Source organism: Excalfactoria chinensis, chromosome 5, assembly GCF_039878825.1.
Source record: "Excalfactoria chinensis isolate bCotChi1 chromosome 5, bCotChi1.hap2, whole genome shotgun sequence".
NCBI lineage: Eukaryota > Metazoa > Chordata > Aves > Galliformes > Phasianidae > Excalfactoria > Excalfactoria chinensis.
This window is the reverse complement of record NC_092829.1, coordinates 47,425,538-47,445,994: the sequence shown is the minus strand read 5'-3', so window position 1 is coordinate 47,445,994 and position 20,457 is coordinate 47,425,538. Positions and strand designations below refer to the sequence as shown.

At 34.1% G+C, this 20,457-nt stretch overlaps 1 long non-coding RNA gene across 3 annotated transcripts in view; it reads right to left on the bottom strand.

Moving 5' to 3' along the window:
- LOC140253343 (uncharacterized) overlaps nt 1-20,457 on the bottom strand; it is a 259,237-nt gene that overhangs the window by 230,178 nt on the left and 8,602 nt on the right. The gene's annotated exons all lie outside the window — the stretch shown is intronic.

Below are 20,457 nucleotides of genomic sequence, written 5' to 3'. Positions count from 1 at the left end.
GACTGATTATTACACATCTGCCTGAAATAGACGGAATGTTAGAATTTTTGCACCCTGCTGGTGGACAAAAAGAATGTTTACTAAGTTTGTCACTATTACAGTTCAGAAAAGGGAAAAAAAGAACTCATTGTTCATTGGAGCCTTAGCTATACTTTGTGTATTGGAACAGTTCTGGCATTGGAGAATTAATGGTGAGACTTTAAAAAGAAATTTCAGCAACAGCAGAGTTAAATTTTCATTGTCTATTTCAAGACTGCTATCAGGATTCCAAAAAGCTGGAGCATTTTAGTTCAAGTGAAAGTGTGACTATTTTGCCACTTACTTTATTCTGTTTTCTTTACTTTTGTCACTACTTCTCTTTAAGATCAGTGTAGATGTAGGATTTATTATGTGAGGCTTTGATTATGCTCTGTAAATTATTGTTTATTTTTTACGTCTCTATAATCAGTACTCAATTTTATAACAAATTTCTACTCGTCAAATCTGAAAGGAAAAGCTAATCCTCTATTATTACTGCAAAAAGTAACAAACAGAAGTAACCTACGCAGATTGTTTACACCTTTTTCCTCCATATGTAGATGCATTTTCATGATTAAGAACAAAAGTGAAGTTTAAAATCTAAAACCAGGTGCATTTAGCTGTCCTATTATCTTGTTTGGTAGTAGGAGCCATAAAGAGTAAACCTTAGTAAACTCATGTCAGTATCATGGCTTGCTTCCTGCTATTAGTGTGCTAGGTTAGGTTATATAGGAGGAAAAAAATAAATAAATAAACAATAACATTGCTGGATCTCAGATCTTCTCCAACTCTGCCCCCTAACCTACATGTGAGAAAGAGCATTTAAGAATAGAATCTCATTTATCCATATACTATTTCAAAGTTGTTCAGTTTACTTTCAATGAGAACACACACTGCATGCCTATAAGCAGACCAGGGCTCAACACAGAATTTATAATGAAACACCCTCCATTGTCAGTTATCCTGGAAATCTTAGACCATCTGGTTTCACAATACACTTGTAGCTGATTAGCTGCTTAAGAATTAATTAGGAACACATGTTAACTGTTGTAATAGAAAAATTGTTGACATTAATCTTATATGTCTTCTGAAAAATGTTCATTCTCCATAAAAGATTCCAAGTAACACAATGAAATAACGAAACAAGAGGCAGCCTTCCTTGGGATTAAGATGCATTCTACCTAAGAACAATCCTTAAATGCACTAGACAGTAGTTCTCAATGAGGTAACGGACCACCTGCCTGCTCTTAGCTCTATGTAAAATAAAATGTTGTGCTCAGGGATACTACTTAGTGGAGAGTTTTTAGAGTTAGAGTACTGGTTAGGCTGCAGTTGGACTTGATGATCTTCAAGGTCTTTTCCAGCCTGGGTGATTCTATGATTCTATGAAAAGTAAAACACCAGAACTCAGTCTATCAGCAAGTTATTTTGTTAATTTTCATAAAAATTTATCTCAGACTGAAGTATCTTTTGAATCTGGGAGAAAAAGCAAGTGTTTAAACAATCCAAAACTTCTTGTTAATCTGCAAATAGATTGATACATATGATGACATTTTTATCTTCTGAGGTGAGAAACCTTAAGTGTTACAATTCATGCCAAGAACTGGGGTTACATATTGACATGCCTTAGAAAGAAGAATGCTAACAGATGCCTTAAACAGACAAAACACAGGATAATGGAGATTTTTTTATTTTTTTATTTTTTGGGGGGGCAGTGGAAGAGGGATGGAAATTTCTTATCCTAAATTATGATTCCAACTTAATGAGTACTTATAGCCTCAATTAATAAATCTAACCTACAAAGAAATTTTCAACCCATATATTTATTAGCCGAGGTCAGGAAAAAGCAAAGGAAAGATTATAAAAACACATGTAAAACAGATTTGCGTACACATATTAATTAATTCTGTGTAGATTTATACATATAAGTGAGCTATATTGGCTGATAACTGTGTTATATCAGCATCAGCTTAGCTAGCTACATCAGTTTCAATATTCTTAATTTTATTTCTCAGACAAGAACAATTGCAGCAACATAAAACATCAACTCCTGCATAATGCTTAGACTTTGTATAAAAACAGGAAAGATGTCACTCCTGTATCTACAGAAAATTTTTATAACTATTGACAACAAATGTAATGTATAGAAAGCCTTAAACTGTCCAAAATCTGTGTTAGTTAAATTTACAAGATAAAGAATAAATTCTGATCTGATTAAATATTATACACACTTAAACATGAAAATAACTAAGCACAATATAGGCAGATGGAGATACAGATATAACTGCCAAAGATCTGTAGGAGCACCTTCATTAATAGCTTTGCCATTAGGAAAAATATAGATAGGCAGATAGATAGACAGACAGACATAGATATCCTACGCAAGTGTATTGTATACAATAGCTGTTATAAAGGGGATTCACCACTTTAGATGTATCTATGGATGACTTCTAGGACAAACTATTCTTTCCAGATACATCAAACCAATTAGCTAAACTCTCTGGCATTTATTTTGTCAAGAATTCCATTTAAAAGAGTTCTTCTAGCTGATTAGTCATAATACAGCATTAACGTTTCCCCTGGAAAAGCTGGATAGAGCAAGAAAAAAAATGGTCAAGCTATACTTAAGTCCTCATAAGTGCAAGTCCATTACAGAGAAATTATGTTTTCCTTTCACTATCTTCCATCAAGTTGATGGTATTTTTATCTACAGTGTAGATAAAGGCACTTCTTCCCTTTTAGCTGCTATTACTCAGTTTACGATCATGATTATTGTTGGAAGATGCTATAATTATAGAGATTAATTAGTAGTGAGAGCAATAGAATCACATATCTTACATTAGCAAGTGTCAGATTTCAAGACTGAAGATTTCAAATGCCTAAATGAGAGTAGAAACTCACAGTGCCTGGTAAGTCAGGCAAGAATATGAAATATGCTTTTGTCATTAGGAATTTTTTTGATTGTATAGCTGTAATTATACAAATGTATAGTTGTATTTACAAAGTGAATGGCCAGAGAGTATATAGGGAAAAGACCCACCAATGCTGAGGCTCACAGTCAAGATGGATGCTCGCCAATATTAAGGCTTACCACAAAAACTACACACAGGAGCAACAGCCAGAACGAGATGCTACCGTAGTGGTGGTCAGCCCTTAAATGGAATCTAGGAGAGGTACCTTCACCTGTTCTCCCTCAGCTGACCCCGTCACTTGCCTTAGATGGTTAATCAGAGGTTCAGGCTGTGATTAATAATCATAAAAATATAATGTGGCCTTCTCCCAGTTCTCATGTTTGTGATCCTTGAAAACATTTAGCCATTTCTGAATTTATTTTCACTTCAGTTATCTTCCATTGTCTTTGCCATTAAGTGGGTTAATATCGCTTGAAAATAAATATTTCAAAATATTTATCTTTATTACAAATGAACTACAAAACATTTAATTCTGAAAAACTGCATTGTGTTGGAGGTTGTTCTGTATTATCAAAAAATCCAATTACACTTTCTTTGCATTCTTAAGAACCACATATCAGGTGAAGCACAAATTTATTTTTCTATAGCTTTCATCATCAGAGCTCCTGCAAGCCTACAATTCACAGAAATCTTTCTTCAAGACCCAGTGTTCTGTAGATGTAATAAAGTCACCTAAATTAATTAACATCTATAGGAATTTTATCCCTTCTACAGTATTCCTTAGAAATTACTGCATGTTGATGGAATTTAAAAATTGCCCATTAATTAAGCAGCCAAATAGAAGTCCAAAGAATAGATGAAAGCTGTCTTCTTTTTATCATCATTTCCCAGGAATTCAAACCATAATCGTTTCATAGCCCTAAAACTGCAAATTTATCATTCTGTAAGGTATGTAACAAACAGGTTAAGAAATCTACGTAAAACATGGTATACATTTATTTAAGAGCCAAGCGAGTAGATAGGAGTTGATAAAAAAATTGGCAATTTCTATTTTCCAAAAAGTTAAAGAAGCTTTTTTTTTTAGCTTCTTTCAATAAGAAACACAAGAATATAAAGCAGCTCATCAAAATATACGTAATTCTCCATCCCAACTGTAGTATCTTACTGAGAATCAACAAATCAGAGTTCTCAGAGGTTTGAAAATAAGATAAATTTCTCTGAAAAAAAGCACCCTGAAGACAAGTATATATTTGTTATTCAAGACAACTGGCAGAAATTTGGGCAAAAGAGTATGTAGAATCTTAATCATCTTTCCCTCCTCAGATCTTTTTAACAATGAGAGAACAAATAAAATACTAGATTTTTTGTTAAGCACTGTTATCTTCCTAAACTGTTAAACTGCAGAATTAGATAGATTTACAGTTCAGATAATACAGTTTTTATTTTATGATATTTTCAGCTACAAAGCTAAGAAATTTGCATCAGAAAAGATAAGAGTAGAATAAGCAAACTATAGTGGTCTGCTCACAAAGAAGGTAAACTACTTTTGACACGTTCTTGGCAATACCAAGCAAAGTATTCATATGTAGGCTAATAGTTTCGTTCTCTTCAGTGTCTGGCCCTTATATAAGTTCAGAGTAGCTCCACCCTGGGACCAACCATTCTGGTCTCACGGGGAGCACAGGTGCAATTTGCCTGCACTTCCTGGGCCAGCTGCACCTCTTCACCAGGTGCTCAATCACCACTTCAAGGTGTCACCTAACAGTTCCCCTACACAGAGAAAGGTTTAAAATCACATCATTTCTGAATAGCTAATATTTTTTTTCATAATAATACTTTTAGTAGTCTTTCTCCCTTCATAACGTGCTTGAGTGCAACTCATAATAAAAATTCTGAATCTTAGGATAAGATTAAATTCAGTGTTCTAGTTTTTTGTTGTGTTGTTGTGCCTCCAAATTGCATTTATTCTACTCATGATAAGAAAATTCAAACTTGGCTTAAGAATGAACTCCAAAAATATGAGTTCTTCATTTCTTATAATAATCTCAATATTGGAGGTCTGAATTTTCCTAGACTAAACACTTAGTGTTTGAAACAAACCTAAATTACCACAGGAATTTCCTGCCTTGGTTTTTTAGTAACAATTGTTTGTCATTAACAATTTTGTTATATTTAGTTTTACCATTTCATAGGGGGAATCAACTTGTGGATTCATCATGTGAGCTAATGTGGAAGATAAATGTTTGAACATATACAGAAATTTGTCTATTTTTAAAATTTAAATAAAGCAAAAGGTTCAAATTACACTATATATTTATGTGGATTAAATCATCAGTATTTTAGAGCTACAAATATTTCTGTTCTAGATATGAAGGAAGAAGAGAAAGTCCAGGCTAAATGAGAGAACTGAGAAGAACAGTATCTCTGGTAGCACTCCAGCTACTTCAGACGAAAATCCCAGACATTTCTAGCATCACCAGGAGTGAAGCTGAAGGGAACAGTAGATATCAGTAATTACTGCCAGATTGCGCTTACTACAGTTTGTTAACCTTGGGAATATGATGCTGCCTACAGACTGGTCTGGGAAGAAATATTCCAAAGTGTAAACACTTTTTTGAAAAAATTGCAGCTTTATGTTAGTATCCACAAACACAGATTATTTTACTACTTCTGAAATACCAATAAATTAGCATAACAAGGATCATGAACAAGAAGGAAGTCCAAAATTTTCACTTCTGATATATCTGTAAATAGACACAATTGTCACTGTAACTTAGTATATAAAGGACACTGAAGTGCTGGAGCAGGTCCCAAGAAGGGCAAAAAGGCTTGTGAAGGGCATGGCAAATATTCCCTATGAAGAGAGACTGAAGGAACTAGGGCTGTTTAGTCTGGGGGACTAAAGGGGCTGAGGGGAGACCTGATTGCTCTCCTCAAATACCTGAAAGATGACTGCAGGAAGAGTGGGGTTGGTCCCTTCTCACTGGTGACAGGATGGCCTCAAGCTGCACCAGAGGAGGTTTATGTTGGATATAAAGAAAAACTTCTTTCTATAAAGGGTGGTGAAGCACTGGAATAGGCTCCCCGGGGAGGTGGTTGAGTCACCATCCCTGAATGTGTTTAAAAACATTTTGGATGTGGTGCTTAGGGACATGATTTCTTGGAGGGCTGTTAGAGTAGGGTAGTATGGTTAGTTTGTAGTTGGACTTGATGAAATTTAAGGTCTTTTCAAACATGAGCAATTCTATGATTCTATCTTTTTATGTAGGAATCAACTGTTGGACACAGACACTTGCTGGATACTTGCTAGCCTGATAGAAGTTAATATGAGCCAAGATTTAATACTCAAGTCCCCTTCAGGAACAGACATTTGAGTATAATTCAATAAATACTATTTTCAAATAGTTATACATTTAGGGACACCTGTCAATTAAACAGACAAACTCTATCTTGAAGAACTAAAACAAGTAGAAACTAAATCAGGTCCACTGAAGCCTCCTCATCAGATTCCCTGAGTAGATGAACTGGATAATTCATTTCATTTTACCTACAGTCCATGTTAAGAATTATCTATTATTGCATTGTGTGCTACTAATAAAGCTCTTTTATGTTACTGATAAAATGAATTCACTTATTTCAAGCCATTCACTTTTCTTTATTCAAAGGACATAGAATTACAGACAATATGGGATGTCATTCACTGCACTTTCCACTCTAACTACCCAATCTGCAACATCAATCTATTTTGCATCTATATCGACGTATTTTGGTCAAAATTACCAAAACAAAGAAACAAATAAACAAAAACATATCTGAGGTAATAGAAAAAAACTTTGGAATTTAGAGAATCCTCCCAACCCCTTGTGATCTCGTATCATATTATGTCTGTTATAGACTGAAATCAATTTCAGACTTCCCCTACATAAGTCCATGAATAAGCTACTTGAGTTTCATAGTAGGACAAAGCCCACTGAGAGTCATGCAGCAAGCTGATACATCTATACTGCATAATATTATAAAGCTTACTGCTTAATTATAAAATTTTGCAACAGTATTTATGAGCAGTCTGCTTCAAACAAGAGTATTTTGTTTTTCTTTTTTAAGTACGTCATATTTCAGAGATCTGATAAATGTTGTAGTAATGATTAAGATGGAAAGAATGACTTTTCCTTTAAAAATGAATGGACTTACTTACACTATTGGCAACAATGACAGCAACAAAAGTCCAAAAATCCCCCTAGGCTCTGCTTGGAAATAGCAAACATGTAAAGCTAATACTTGATTGTATCGGACTCTTCCCTTAGTATTCCCCCTTATTCAACATGGCTATATGCCTGCATTCCTAATGTGATCAATTCTTTTACTATATCAGCCACTACCTACACTCAGATTTTAACAGCTATTTGTAAAGGACTTTGCAAGATGAGAAGGTACAGACTTCTATGGAAATAGAGACGACATCAAGACTACACAACGTGCTATGGAAATTCTTTCCAATGAAGAAAAACAAAACAAAAGATATTATGGTTGTTTATATATATATATATATGGGTTTTTTTGTTTGTTTGTTTTATCCTGAGACTAGACACAAACATTCTTACTTCTGGAAATCAGTTTTAAGCAAGTTCGTAAAATTTTAACCTAACTTATTATACTTGTGGAAACCTTGACATTTCCCAGCATCACCTTAGATCACATTGACAATTAAGTAATTCTGAAATGAATGCAACAATTAATATTACTTTAATCACTATTATAAACCCCTTGAGAGCAGTCACTGCAATAAAATTGGCATACTAAAGATGTGAAAAAAATAATTGCAGGTGCAACTAAACATGATTAATGATCAGACAACAGCTTTCACATGAAAGGAATTTTAAATAGTTTTTCACTGTTGTCAGAGGCAAGATTATTAATGTGTTGGGTTGTTTGATTGAATGAAGCATAGGGAAGAAGACAGATAATCTTCATAGAAAATAAATACTATCTGAGCTCTGATTTATAAAGTTAGTTTTCCAAACATTTAAAACACGTGTATTTGTGAACTTTGCTGGATAACAAAACAAATGCAATACTACAGCATGATAGGAACAGTCTGAGATTGTGATGCAGCTTTCAAATGAAATTTAATATGCTATACAATTTCCTTTATGGAAATAAAGATCTGGCAGACTTTAGTTGGAAATTATTTTGTAGATAACAACATATACTAGCTTCAGCAGTGAAGATAGTATCAAAATCTTGTTATTTTGAGCCTGGGACTGGACTACCAGCCTTCTTCTCTTCTAGCAAATTTTCCTCCAAAAAGTGATAAAAAATATAGGAAAATCAAACTTTTCTGATGAAGGCAGACAGAACAGTAAGAATTTTTAAAGTTGTTATTGTGTTTTCTGCCTCCTCATATCTGGTAATAGAATGAAAGACAGAAATCATTATCATCTTTAAAAAAAAAAAAAAGTAAAACATCTGTACAGAAGTTATTACTCTTCTTAGCTCACTTTCCTTTCTTTTTAACAAGGCATTAGCTATAAGAGATATTTTTTTATATAATTTCCTAAAACTGTTCTTAAAGAATTTGCAGTGTGCCTAGTATCAACAGAAACAGAAATACATTGGTATTACACTGTGTTGTATTTCAGATATGACTCCAAAGATCCTTACGCAGATATTACATCTATTTACCGTTAGCCTAAAGAAAACTTAAATAACCCATACACCCATGTGTTTTAGGTATATGAATCCTTGCACCTTACAAATTGGAAAACTTTAGAGAAATATTTGTAGTTATTGACTCTGAAAGAAACATTGCTAAATGTTTTGATGAACGAGAATAAACTACTGAATTGGAAAAACATAGACTATAATTGGAGAAAATAGACCAGAAGGATGTTTGTTTCATATATTAATTGCAACTGAAAAATTAGTAATTTAAACTTTTAGAATATTTGCTTTAATTTAGGTATGCATGTCTAACCCACAGGCTGCGCGTGGCCCAGTACAGCTTGCAATGTGATCCACTCCCTCCCTACAATTTAAAGACAGCAGCTCTTCCCTGAGAAGCAGCTGAGGCATGCACCCATTCCTCAGCAACAACTGAGTAGTTGTGCTATTAACACTGTCAACTGAAGCTAGGGTATGGGGAGGGCAGTGCTATCTTAAATGATGGCAAACAATTGTATGCATTTTGATACATTGGCTTAACACTTAACACATGGCTCTGAACAGCAAAGAATACAAAACAAGGTTATCTAGGGTAAGGTGGTTGGCTCCATACCACAAGACTGCCTCTGCAAAGATGGAAAGAAGGGTAATTGTCACAGGCAACTACCCTCTGGGAGAAACAGAGGACCCTATATGTCAGCCAGACTTTATCTGTTGGGAAGTGCACTGCCTTCCTGAAGCACAGGTCAAGGTCATTACTAGGAAACTCCCTAGTCTGATTATTATCTGTATCTGATAGTTCAGGGAAAATTATATAACAGGTAGTTTTTCAGTGTAAATGAGTCCTGAGTCTGTACTCAATGCTGCTAAAAACTTACTGTGACTACAAAAATAAATAATCATTTAAATTGAAGTTCTGTGGTGCTTATCACTGTAAACGGAGTGTTTCACATTATTGAAGGAAAATACCATTATGAATGCTATATTTTCAGGATACAAGTTAAATTATCTACATTGATTTGCTAAAATTTCCCTGATGAAATTAATGGTGTTCATTTTAGTCTGTAAATTCCCTAACATTTTAGGACGTAGATACTTGAAGAAAGCAGTAGACACTCAACTGTCAGGCTCTCTGTCTAAATAAGAAGGAAGCTGGCAGATTATCTATGAGGGTCCTTGATCTGGAAATTAACTTCTTTGTCAACTAATTGGTCTAGGATTCAGGTTTTTAGAAATCTAGACATGTTACAAAGCCTATCTGATTTTGTCTTCCATTTTCTATTAAGAAAATTGAACATAATGTAAGGCAAATTCACATATTTATATTTTAAATGTTACACTTGATAAAGCCAGAATGTTGAACAGTTTCCTTGTAAAAACAGTTTTTTTCTGAAAAGTGAAAAAAATACACGAATGTTAATAAATCAGTGTTAACAGTATTATGCAAATCTTTATTAAAGAAAGGAATAGCCCTTTAGATGCATTTGTTTTCTTCTGTGTTTCCTTGTAGTAAATCTCAAAAATGAGTTAGCATGCAGAAGTGATTATTGAAAAAGATTTCTCCAATCTATTCTTGTAAAACCAGAAAATAAGTCATGAAATACCTTTACCTCCTCCACTTGGACAGCAAAAGCATATGATACATTGGCTTTTTCAAAGACAGAATCAGTGTGTGATTAAATGTTTATTTATAGAAATAAAGTGTACAAGTTTTTAGACAAACTATATATTTTAATTCACATCAGTTTTTATGTCTGTATTCTTTGAGTTTTATGTTCCATTTAAAATTATAATTTTCATTTACTTCTGTGGGAAATAAATATTTCAATATTAAATATATAAATTTATAAAAACAAAATATAAATATATAAATCATATTTGATACTCAGTGTTAAAAAACTGTTCTCAGCTTCTAGCTTGAACATTTTAATTGTCCTATACATTTTTCTGTAAAGAGTTTTCTTTACTGAAAGGGGAAAGGGTTATTATGGTTTGCTGTAATGTTTGACTGTGAAATTTTCTCGTTTTGATGAGTTCATCAGAAATCTTTGATTAAGATCTTGTGACTACAGGTGGAGAGTACATACTGAACTTGTCTACCATACATTGAACTACCATGCTAACATGGTGTGCTATAAATACATGCATATAAAATCTCTATGCATCATTTAGCATCAGAATAACTCCAAACCCATGAATATGGGAAGACCTATTCACAGATAGAGAACAAAGCCTGTTGTTGTCTACTAGTTGATTTTCCTATTACACTCAGTTATCTTCTTGCAAAACTGATTTCTTAATGCTCATACTAACAAACTGCTGAGCATAGAAGGCTTAAGGTTATTGCAGAGAAAATCGTTTTGATGTTATGCCCTGTCCATTGGAAGCCCATTGGACTTGAACTTGCCTGCCAATCTGCCAGGCAACATCTGTGCACTTGTGACTGTACAAATGGCCAGGTGATTCAAATAGTTCAGATCACAACATGCAAGTCATCTTCTGCTCCTTAAAAGTTTATCAACCATATTCCTTTTCTTTGCTCTTTCTGAATTTAATAGAAGGAGTAATTGAATAGCTTATCTGCATAAGGCACACTTGAAGGATTTAAAAGGTGCTTTTAAATAAGTTTCATAGGCAGGAAGAGGTTCCATCATACATAGAATTTCTTTTAGTGTGTAAGATAGAATATTTAATTGAAATTGTGTTGGTTACGGGGAAAGGTTTTAAGAAATAATGAACAGAAACAGGGAACGCAGAGTGTTGAAAATCATTTGAAGGCAGGCTGTTTCATAAAGGTTTGCTTCATTTGTTGCCATAAAATTGGGGCCCTTTGTTTCTTTCTCTTCAACTAATTATAAGAACGTTAATAACAGCTCCAGAATACAAACACAAAAACTGTGTGGTTCAAGCAGCCTCTAAGTTGTGTCCATCTCCCCAGACATTTTCATCATAACTTAAAGTATGAAGTCTATGAGATAAGCACTCAAACTGCAGTTGTCCCTGGTTTGTGAAACTTTAAGGTCATAGTCTGATGATTTAGTGCTTCTGCCTTTTTTCATCTTGGGGCTTTCAGAACCTGAATATATCCATAGCTGAAGCTTTACACACTCTTCCATTTCAGACAGTGCTTTTCAAGATCTTACAGTTTACATGTGAAATTGTGTATTATTATAGAATCATTAGGGTTGGAAAGACCACTAACGTCATCTAGTCCAACCACTAATCCATCACCACCATACCACTAAACCATACCCTCAGTGTGACATCTACATGCTTCTTGAACACCTCCAGAGAACACCTCCACCACCTCTCTGGGCTTCCTGTTCCAATGTCTGGCCACTTTTTCTAAGAACAATTTTTGCCTAATTTTCAATCTGAACCTCCCCCTGTACAACCTAAAGCCATTAGCTCTTATCTGGTTGCTAGTAATCTGAAGTAAGAAGCCAACTCTCACCAGACTACAGTCTCTTTTCAGGTAGTTGTAGAGACTGACAGAACCTTCTCTTCTCCAGACAATTTTACCCCTGATATATAGCAAGGAAAATTCTTGCAGAAATTCCATAGGTACATTACTGTAAATTAATAAGAAGCTTGCTTGCATTTTGTCTCGTTTGCTGAATTTTCAACACAATGCAATTCAGCCTCATTTATTTAATAGCCATGATGGAAAATAAATAAATATTTGGACAAACTGGCCAAGGATGCATGCCAATTAGTGTTGCCCTTTAGTGCCATATGGTCTGGAAAACTAGCCAAAATATGGTCTGCTAAGCTCCGGGAATTGTAAGTGGAATCCCTAATCTGAGGAAACAAAAAGAGTTCATTGTCCTCCATACTTACAAAAACCTATTGCTCAGTTATGTCAGATGTGCAACTTGCCTGCATAACCCTGGCACTTCTAAAGTGGTTTCATCCTGTATAGACACACTGTATCCACGTAAAACCAGTAAAAAAGGCACAGGTGGACTTTGTTAGAAAAGAAAAAGCAAATACATAGTCATTCCAGGAAAAAACATCTCATGCTAAAAGGGTTCTGATATAAAGAACAGTGACAGAAGAACATCATTACCAGCTGTCTTAGATAAATATTTTACACCCATAGTGGTACTACATTAATATTGATGATATATTGATATTTTCCAGATTTGCTATATAAATTAATGAACTACAGGAACAAACAGCCAGAAGGAGTGGGATGATTTGTTACTCTGTAGCTTTCCCAATTTCCTGTCATCCCAAGGCTATACTTTATCAAGAATAATGAATGGAATTCATACGGAAACCTCATTAACATGCATTAGTTGTATCACAGTGTGTCTCATGGTCTATCAGGGTCAGTTCAGGTAAACCTCCATATCTTTAGAAAATCTTTTTCTGAGAAAAATAAGAAAGAATTAGGATGTCTTTAAGAAAAAAACTTTTCAGGCTGTTTTTGGTTTATTGCTAAGCGGTAAAAGCGGTTCAACAAATTCCCTTGCCAATGAATATAGTTCTATTGCTAATTTTATCAAATGGGTCCATAATATTAAACATGTATATAATATAACCTGTATTTTCTAACTATTTTTTTTAGAAACATTCTAGATGACTATCTGTCTATCACTTTCATTCATAATGCGTTTCCTGGTTTCTGGAGGTTATACTCTGTTCTTTTTGCTAATAATATCCATAAAGGTCTGGTTTGCTTGTTTGTGCATACAATACTGTCCTGTACAATTAAGTTTGATGTACCAAGTGGCTGTGCAGAAATTCGACAAGACAAGTTCCCAGCTCAGTTTATAGGAAAAGGTAGACAGTGTTTCATTTTACTTAAGGTATATATACATCTCAGTGTCACCTCAGGTTGGCTGATGGTTTTACATGTTGTCTCATTAACCACTTCACAGAAAAATGCTGAAAGAAGCAAAAATGGTTTTTACCCCTGAATTTATTTATTTATTTATTTATTTCCTTTTGGCAATAGTTGCACATTGATTTTTCCTCAAGTCTTATTCTTTGACCAATCAAACAAAATACTTGGTAGAAAATAAGAAAAAAAATAGAATTTATATTTAGCTTTTCTCTTTAAAGAGATTGAAGAGCAAATGCTTTCACCAACAGTTGAACTACCTGTGAAGAAACAATAACAATTATGTAATCAAGCCAAGAAATTTGGAATAGTTTTACTGTTGGTTTTTTTGTTTGTTTTTTAATTATTTCTATTTTTTCTGTTTAAAAAAAAAAAAAAAACAAACACACAAAAAAAACAACTTATGACTAATGAAGATTTTTAATCCTAAACATTACCACATAATTTGATGTCCATGTGAAATGTGTTTTATTTCTTTATATTCTACAGACTGCTCTTATTTTATTGAGCATTTTCAGAGTTCATAAGCACATTGCTGTAGATGTGATTACACTTTCAGCTGGCACAGCATTTTCCTGTTGATTGCAGGGTGGTAAATGACTCCCTTTGGTGCCTTTTCCTCTCATCTGGAGCACAGAGCCTAACTGCTGTGACCACTTATGTGACAAATTTGGCAGATGCAAGATCCCAGATGGAAAGCTCTCAAATTTGCATTTCCACGGTGGCATCTGGGTGTTTGATTGGCTTCCTGGATGACTCCTTATAAGATCTTTTGGTCTTCTTCTACACATTTCACAGCTTTTATAGCTGCCATGAGGCCTGTAGATCTGGGTTACACCAGACTATACACAGGACCTTCCAATATGAGCCTCTGAAGTTGTATATTCACTCAGTATATAAATGAATAAATAACCTTAAAGCATCGAATTGATAACTGACTTAGTTTGATCATTCTGCTCTACTGTTTGAAAGTGAATGTTTATTGAGGTGGTCAAGCATTTGTCCATCATTGAGTCACATTTTATTCTCAGTTGTGAGATAGCTCAGAGAATTAATAACTTCAAAATTCATTGACTTGAATGAAAGGTACTAAGCAAGTGCAGGGGATTACTTCATTACTAATGATGTCAAACTTGCTATAGATCTGCTCAATTGCAAATAATGGCTTAACTTGTGCTAGGACTTCCTTATTAACTTTCCTTGTCCATCAGATGGCAAATATTTTTGTATTATCTATCAATACTTTTACTAAATTAGGATGCAAAGTCAGAATCAAAGAACTTTCAAACAGATATTCAGTGATCTTCGTATCCCTTTATTTTGCTTGTGACTTAGCAAATTGTTTTCTTTAAAAATACGTCTAGAAAGGAGTCCCTTTCAAATCCTTTAGAAATCTGTGTAGTCATATAATTCTAATTTCTGAAATAGGTGTCATAATAACACCTAACAGTAATAGGAAGGTGTTTTAATAATACATAAGAATATCTTATCAATGAAGCATTTGTAAAGTTCAAGAAAAAATTAATGGTATTTCTAATCAATTATGGAAAACCAGTAGTTCCGTCAAAACTGGATGAAGTTTGTATGCTCTTTATGCAGTATCTTCCCTTGCTGAAAGAAGCAAACAATCAAAATCATCAGTAACTATAAAACAGAGTTTCTCCTATATTATTCCTTTATTTTGAACTTTGAAACTGCAAAGTACTTAGCTTCTGCTATTTCAGAGTACAAAATTAATTGTCTTCATATTATAATGGCATTCTGAGCATGATCATTAATAATCATAACAAGTGACTTTAAACAGCATCAAGCAGAGTGATTGATGTTCTGATTCCTCATATCATACAATGTAAGAAATTCAGTCAGAGGCAAATCTCAGGGTGAATTGTGAATTCAGAATAAGCATATCTGCCCTTCAACTAACTTCAGATATTTGTACAACTTGAAGACCCAGGTAGCGTTGATATTAAAATGCATAAACTTCCTTCTTAGGAACACAAGTGCTGAATTATGATGATTACTCCTAAATGACTATATCTTTTTCTAGCAGTTTTCTATCTTGCCTTTAAAACAGTCAGAATGAGAAGGATGCAGAAAAGTAATCCTTCCTCACTATGAATTACTACTGCTGTCCATAATATACACAGATTACTTTATCTTTTAATATGCATAATTCATGGTTCTTATGCTTATTTCAGTAGCAGCAGTATTTTGTATTCCTACAAACAGGAGGGAGTCAACTCTATTCAACAGTAGGTAATGGAAGGACAAGTGGAAATAGTTTTAATTTGAAGGAGGGAAGATTTAGGTTGGCTGTCAGTGGGAAGTTCTTTACCAAGAGAGTGATGAGGTGCTGGAACAGGTTCCCCTGAGAGGTTGTAGATGCCCCATACTTGGAGGTGTCCGAAGTTAGTTTGGACAGGGACCTAGGCAGCCTGGTCTAGTATTAAATGGGGAGGTTGGCAGCCCTGCCGCAGAGGAGTTGGAGCCTGACAATCCCTGAGGCCCCTTCCAACTTGAGCCATTCTGTGATTATTCAAGTACAGACAATTTTTTTTTCCTCCTGTATTTTTAATTTTTATATATATATATATATACATACTTTTTAAGATGTACCCATAATAGGCAAAGAAAAACAACACCAAACCACCACTAAGCAGCAATAACAAAGTCCAATGCAACCTCTTATGGTTAACTGAAGGAATAAAAAAGCCCACAAAAATTAACTTGCAGTAAGTAATGTAAGCAGTACATAAGCGTAATGTTGAACAAATCACTAATCAGTTTAGAATCATTTGTTATTACTATAAACTATGAAAATCAGTGCCTGACTCATGCAGAGGATAATTTCAGATAGATTACTGCTACTGAATTAATTTTAAAGGCTTGATTTATTATTTCTTAACATAATGTGTTAAATTCTCATTTCTCTCTATTTGGCTGTATTATGGCTAAGAAAACTTCTAAGCTAATGCAGTTAAAAAAAAATAAATGTATATTGGTTTGCAATATAATATAGGTGGAGAGCTTGTAAACTGCGGGGACCAATCAGAGTCTGCTTTCCTAAATTCCTTCTGTTGTGCCATTTTGATATTTTTCACTTTCTCTCCTCAAACCGTTGTGTAATATTCCTTTATGCTGTTAAACATCTGCTGTATTCCACCCCAGTGGTGTCTAATTCACTGGTAGGTGTAGCAACTGCTGTGTGCCTGGTACATGAAACACTTTGGTACCCTTCGGGATAAACATAAATGCAAAGTGCTGTAACAAACCTGTAGTCACCAAGGACTTTGTGGCTGTCACTATGTTGCAAGTTATAGCAACTGGTAACATCAAAAGCAGCAGCTACGAAACAGTAGCATGAGCTTTTAAATTAGATGCATCTGACTTCAAGCTAGAAGAATTTGTAGAAATATAGGAATTATGAGACGCACTCAAACAGCTGTTTCCAATCTCTTAGGACACATCACCAGATTTCCTGAAAATACCAATTCTCACCATTCTCCTGACACAGTATGACTCTGGATGCCTCCTGAGAGAAGGACCTGGAGACTGCGAAACAAAGGAGGCCTGCCTAAACTTATCTCCATCAGTGCCACTGAAATTTCCATGAGCAAACTGGATGAAGAGCATTAAACACCAGAGAGCTGCCTCTGAAAACATCAATTTTTGCACAATTTACACAATTTTTTATAGCTTTGACAAATGTTGACGTGTGATTGAGGGAAGTGATAAGGAAAAAACACACTAAACTCTTAATAGATTAGCGGAGTACAGGACAAAAAAAATAATGCATGAAATACACTTTTTATAAGTTTCAAGACAATATATTAAGAAAGAAATGCAGTTTTTATAGACTAAGATAAGCTCTCTAATATTTAGTCTTAAGTACATGCCTCTTCTCATTATCAGTTAGAAATAGTATTGGGAACCTGTTGCCTTTTGGAAATTTGTATAATTGCTGTTGATTCTGTTACGTTTGTGTTTTTTTTTTTTTTTTTTTTTTTTTTTTTTTTTTTTTTTTGGTGATGTATTCATACTCAAAGGTCAATCTTTATTAGAAACATAAATTGAAATTCATTTGTTTGATTTTAATAGGGAAAATTCATGGAAAATAAGGCCGTGCTCTAAGGCAGAAGAGCTCCCCATGACAATGATCGTGGCTCCAAGCTGCTGGAGTTCAAGGAGGCACTCAGAGATTTAATTTTGTGTGTGGAGCAAGGGGTTGGATTCAATGATCCTTATAAGTCCCTTCCAACTCAGGATGTTCTATGGCAGGCATGCAGCAAGTATTAACAAATTTCCACCATATACACTCTGCCCTTGTGAGAAAAACCTTCCTCCCTAAGAGTAGTTTCGATGGCTTTATGAATTGCGGGAAGCTGTACCAGATCCTTACAAAATCTCTTACCTGTCTTCAGGTACACTTCTCACTCATTTCTCTCCCTTAGAGAATGCATGAGTTAATTATCCTTTGCTCAAAAGATACATTTTTCCCCTTTTTACTACACTCAAGAATTTGAAACTCTCCATAATTCAACCCTCTTTGCCTAAAAGAGTATAATCTACAAACAAAAGTAAATTAAAAAACAAACAAACAAAAACAAACAAGCAAACAAAAAAAAAACAACAACAAAAAAACCCTGTCTACCACAACCTACACACATATATTCATTTTTTAAAATTCCCATGCTGCAAAACCAAAGGGATTAAACTAGGTGTATATCTCCCTTAACTGCAGAGAAATCTTCAAATCTGTGCATATGGCAAGAAAATTAACTGATTTTTTTTCTCTTTAAAAGAACATTAACATTTTTCTGTGGTTTTCTCTTCACTCAGAATTGGCAAGGTCTGCTCCCAAAACACAACTGGCAAGGCCTGCTGAAAACAGTATTTGCTAGATGCAGGTGCCAAAATATCTTCTCTTTCTGAAAGGTAGATACTGCTGTCCACAGACAAGAATAAAACAGCTACAATTGTAAAGATTTTTAACACTCCCAGCAGTCTTTCTCCTACAAGTCTAGAAGTATTTAAAGTGTTTTTTTGTTTGTTTGTTTTTTAACAGGTAAATAGAGGCTTAACAAGATGTTTCATATAAAAAATTATTGTGATAGAAAGACAAGGGGAAAACGCTCACTGATGCTGAAGGTTTGCAGAAAACTCCACAAAGGAGTGATCTCCAGAGGAAAAGATCCTGCCTTAGTGGTTATCAGCCCTTAAATGAGATCGGGGAGAAGTGGAGCCAAGTTCCACCCCTCCCCATAGCACTGCTGAATTACCTTAACCTGTGCTCCAGCAGTTTCATAAAATTGGATAACACAGTATTTGCCATTCATTACATGTAGCTCCATGACAAAATTGCTCCCCACTATGCAAAGTAAGTGTAATCACTTTCTTGGCCAATTATTTCCTCAGATTGTATTCCTATTGCTAACAGCAAAACTAAAAAAAAGATACTTTTGTCCTGAGAAACTTAAATTGTATCACTGTATGCTCATGTTAATTATTTCCATTTTCTTTGCCAAAATACAGGATTGTAGTTGTCTTTAATGTACTCCTAAATGTCATGTACTTAAATGTTAAAGCAGCAATTCTCTTTCTCTGTAAAGAAGATGAGCAAATGCACTTTTGTAAATCACTTCCAGTTTAGTTAGATTAAACTCTCCTTTATTCATATAGTTAACCAGCAATTCAAGTATTTATTCTAGGACAAAGAGAGGCATACTGAAGAGAAAAAAAAAAATAATAATAGCAAAGAAAGGGAACAAAGAAACAGATGAAATCTATCTGGTGGATTATGGTATGTCATATTTTTCTCCCAGTTTCTCTTCCTATAGGCAAATAGCTTACATAATTTTAGTTACAAATTATGCTATTACATTTCAACAGTATAGATTATATTTCATTTTATCTGTGCTAGCCTGAAACATCTGTGGGTAGAGTAAGCACCCTAAGGATGAAAAATCGTAGGGATAGCTTACATCAAGTAAGAATAAATCTTTCTGCATTCAGATTTCCATGTCTATTTCCAGTTGACAGTTTATTGTTATATTCTTCTAAATATATGTGTGGCTAGTAGAATAAGAATAGAGTAAGAACACAAATTGTTTGGAGAAATTATTGTTTATATATTTGTCATGGAATTAACCTGGGCAGCTTTGACCTCTAGAATCAGACATAAATTTCACTATTCTGTTGGTGAGGATGTGAATTAATTTATTGAAATCTAGTTCAAATCAGTTTGTGCTGATGTTCTTTTCTCTGTCTTTAAACTACACTGTAGTTTCAAATATGACAGTTTAAGACCTGTATTACACAGAGGAGAACAACAAACACTGGAGTTCCATATGTGCTAATGGAAAAGTAGAAAAACCTTTTTGCCTTTAAAATTCATAGTTTTAATTATGAATACAGTATAAATTTCAATATGTGTGCTTCAAAAATATTTTCTCTAAGATGATATGAAATCTCTGTTTATTTTTGTTTGTTTTTTTTTTTTGTTTTTGTTGTTGTTGTTTTTTTTTTTTTACAGGTGGCTTATTGTCCTTTTCCTACTTAAAATACCATTTAAGTACAAAATGCATCTATATATATTTTTTATTATTATTATAATTTTAATTATTTTTTTTTTTTTTAATCAGGATGGCAAGTCTGGTTTCTTTTTTATCTTCAAGGATTCCAGAAGAAACAGGCTAAAACAGAAGAAATATAGGGATGAGTATCTCCAGTCTTAATTCCAATTAGCAGCAACATTATATACATTCTTTACATAATATGTAGAACTAGCTTCTCCAGTTTCAGTCTTATGGAATCACTTGTTAAGCACAAATCTCTTCAATGGAACACAGTTTCTTCCTCAGCATGTTTGAACCCGGAACCAGTACATTGCTCTTATTATAATTCCATTAAACTAAAACATGATGCTTTGAAAATGGTTTATTCTGCAGTTTGTACTGCACATTTTGTAATGCACTAATCTAGCATGAAAAAAGAACTGTTCTCATTTTGGCAGCATTT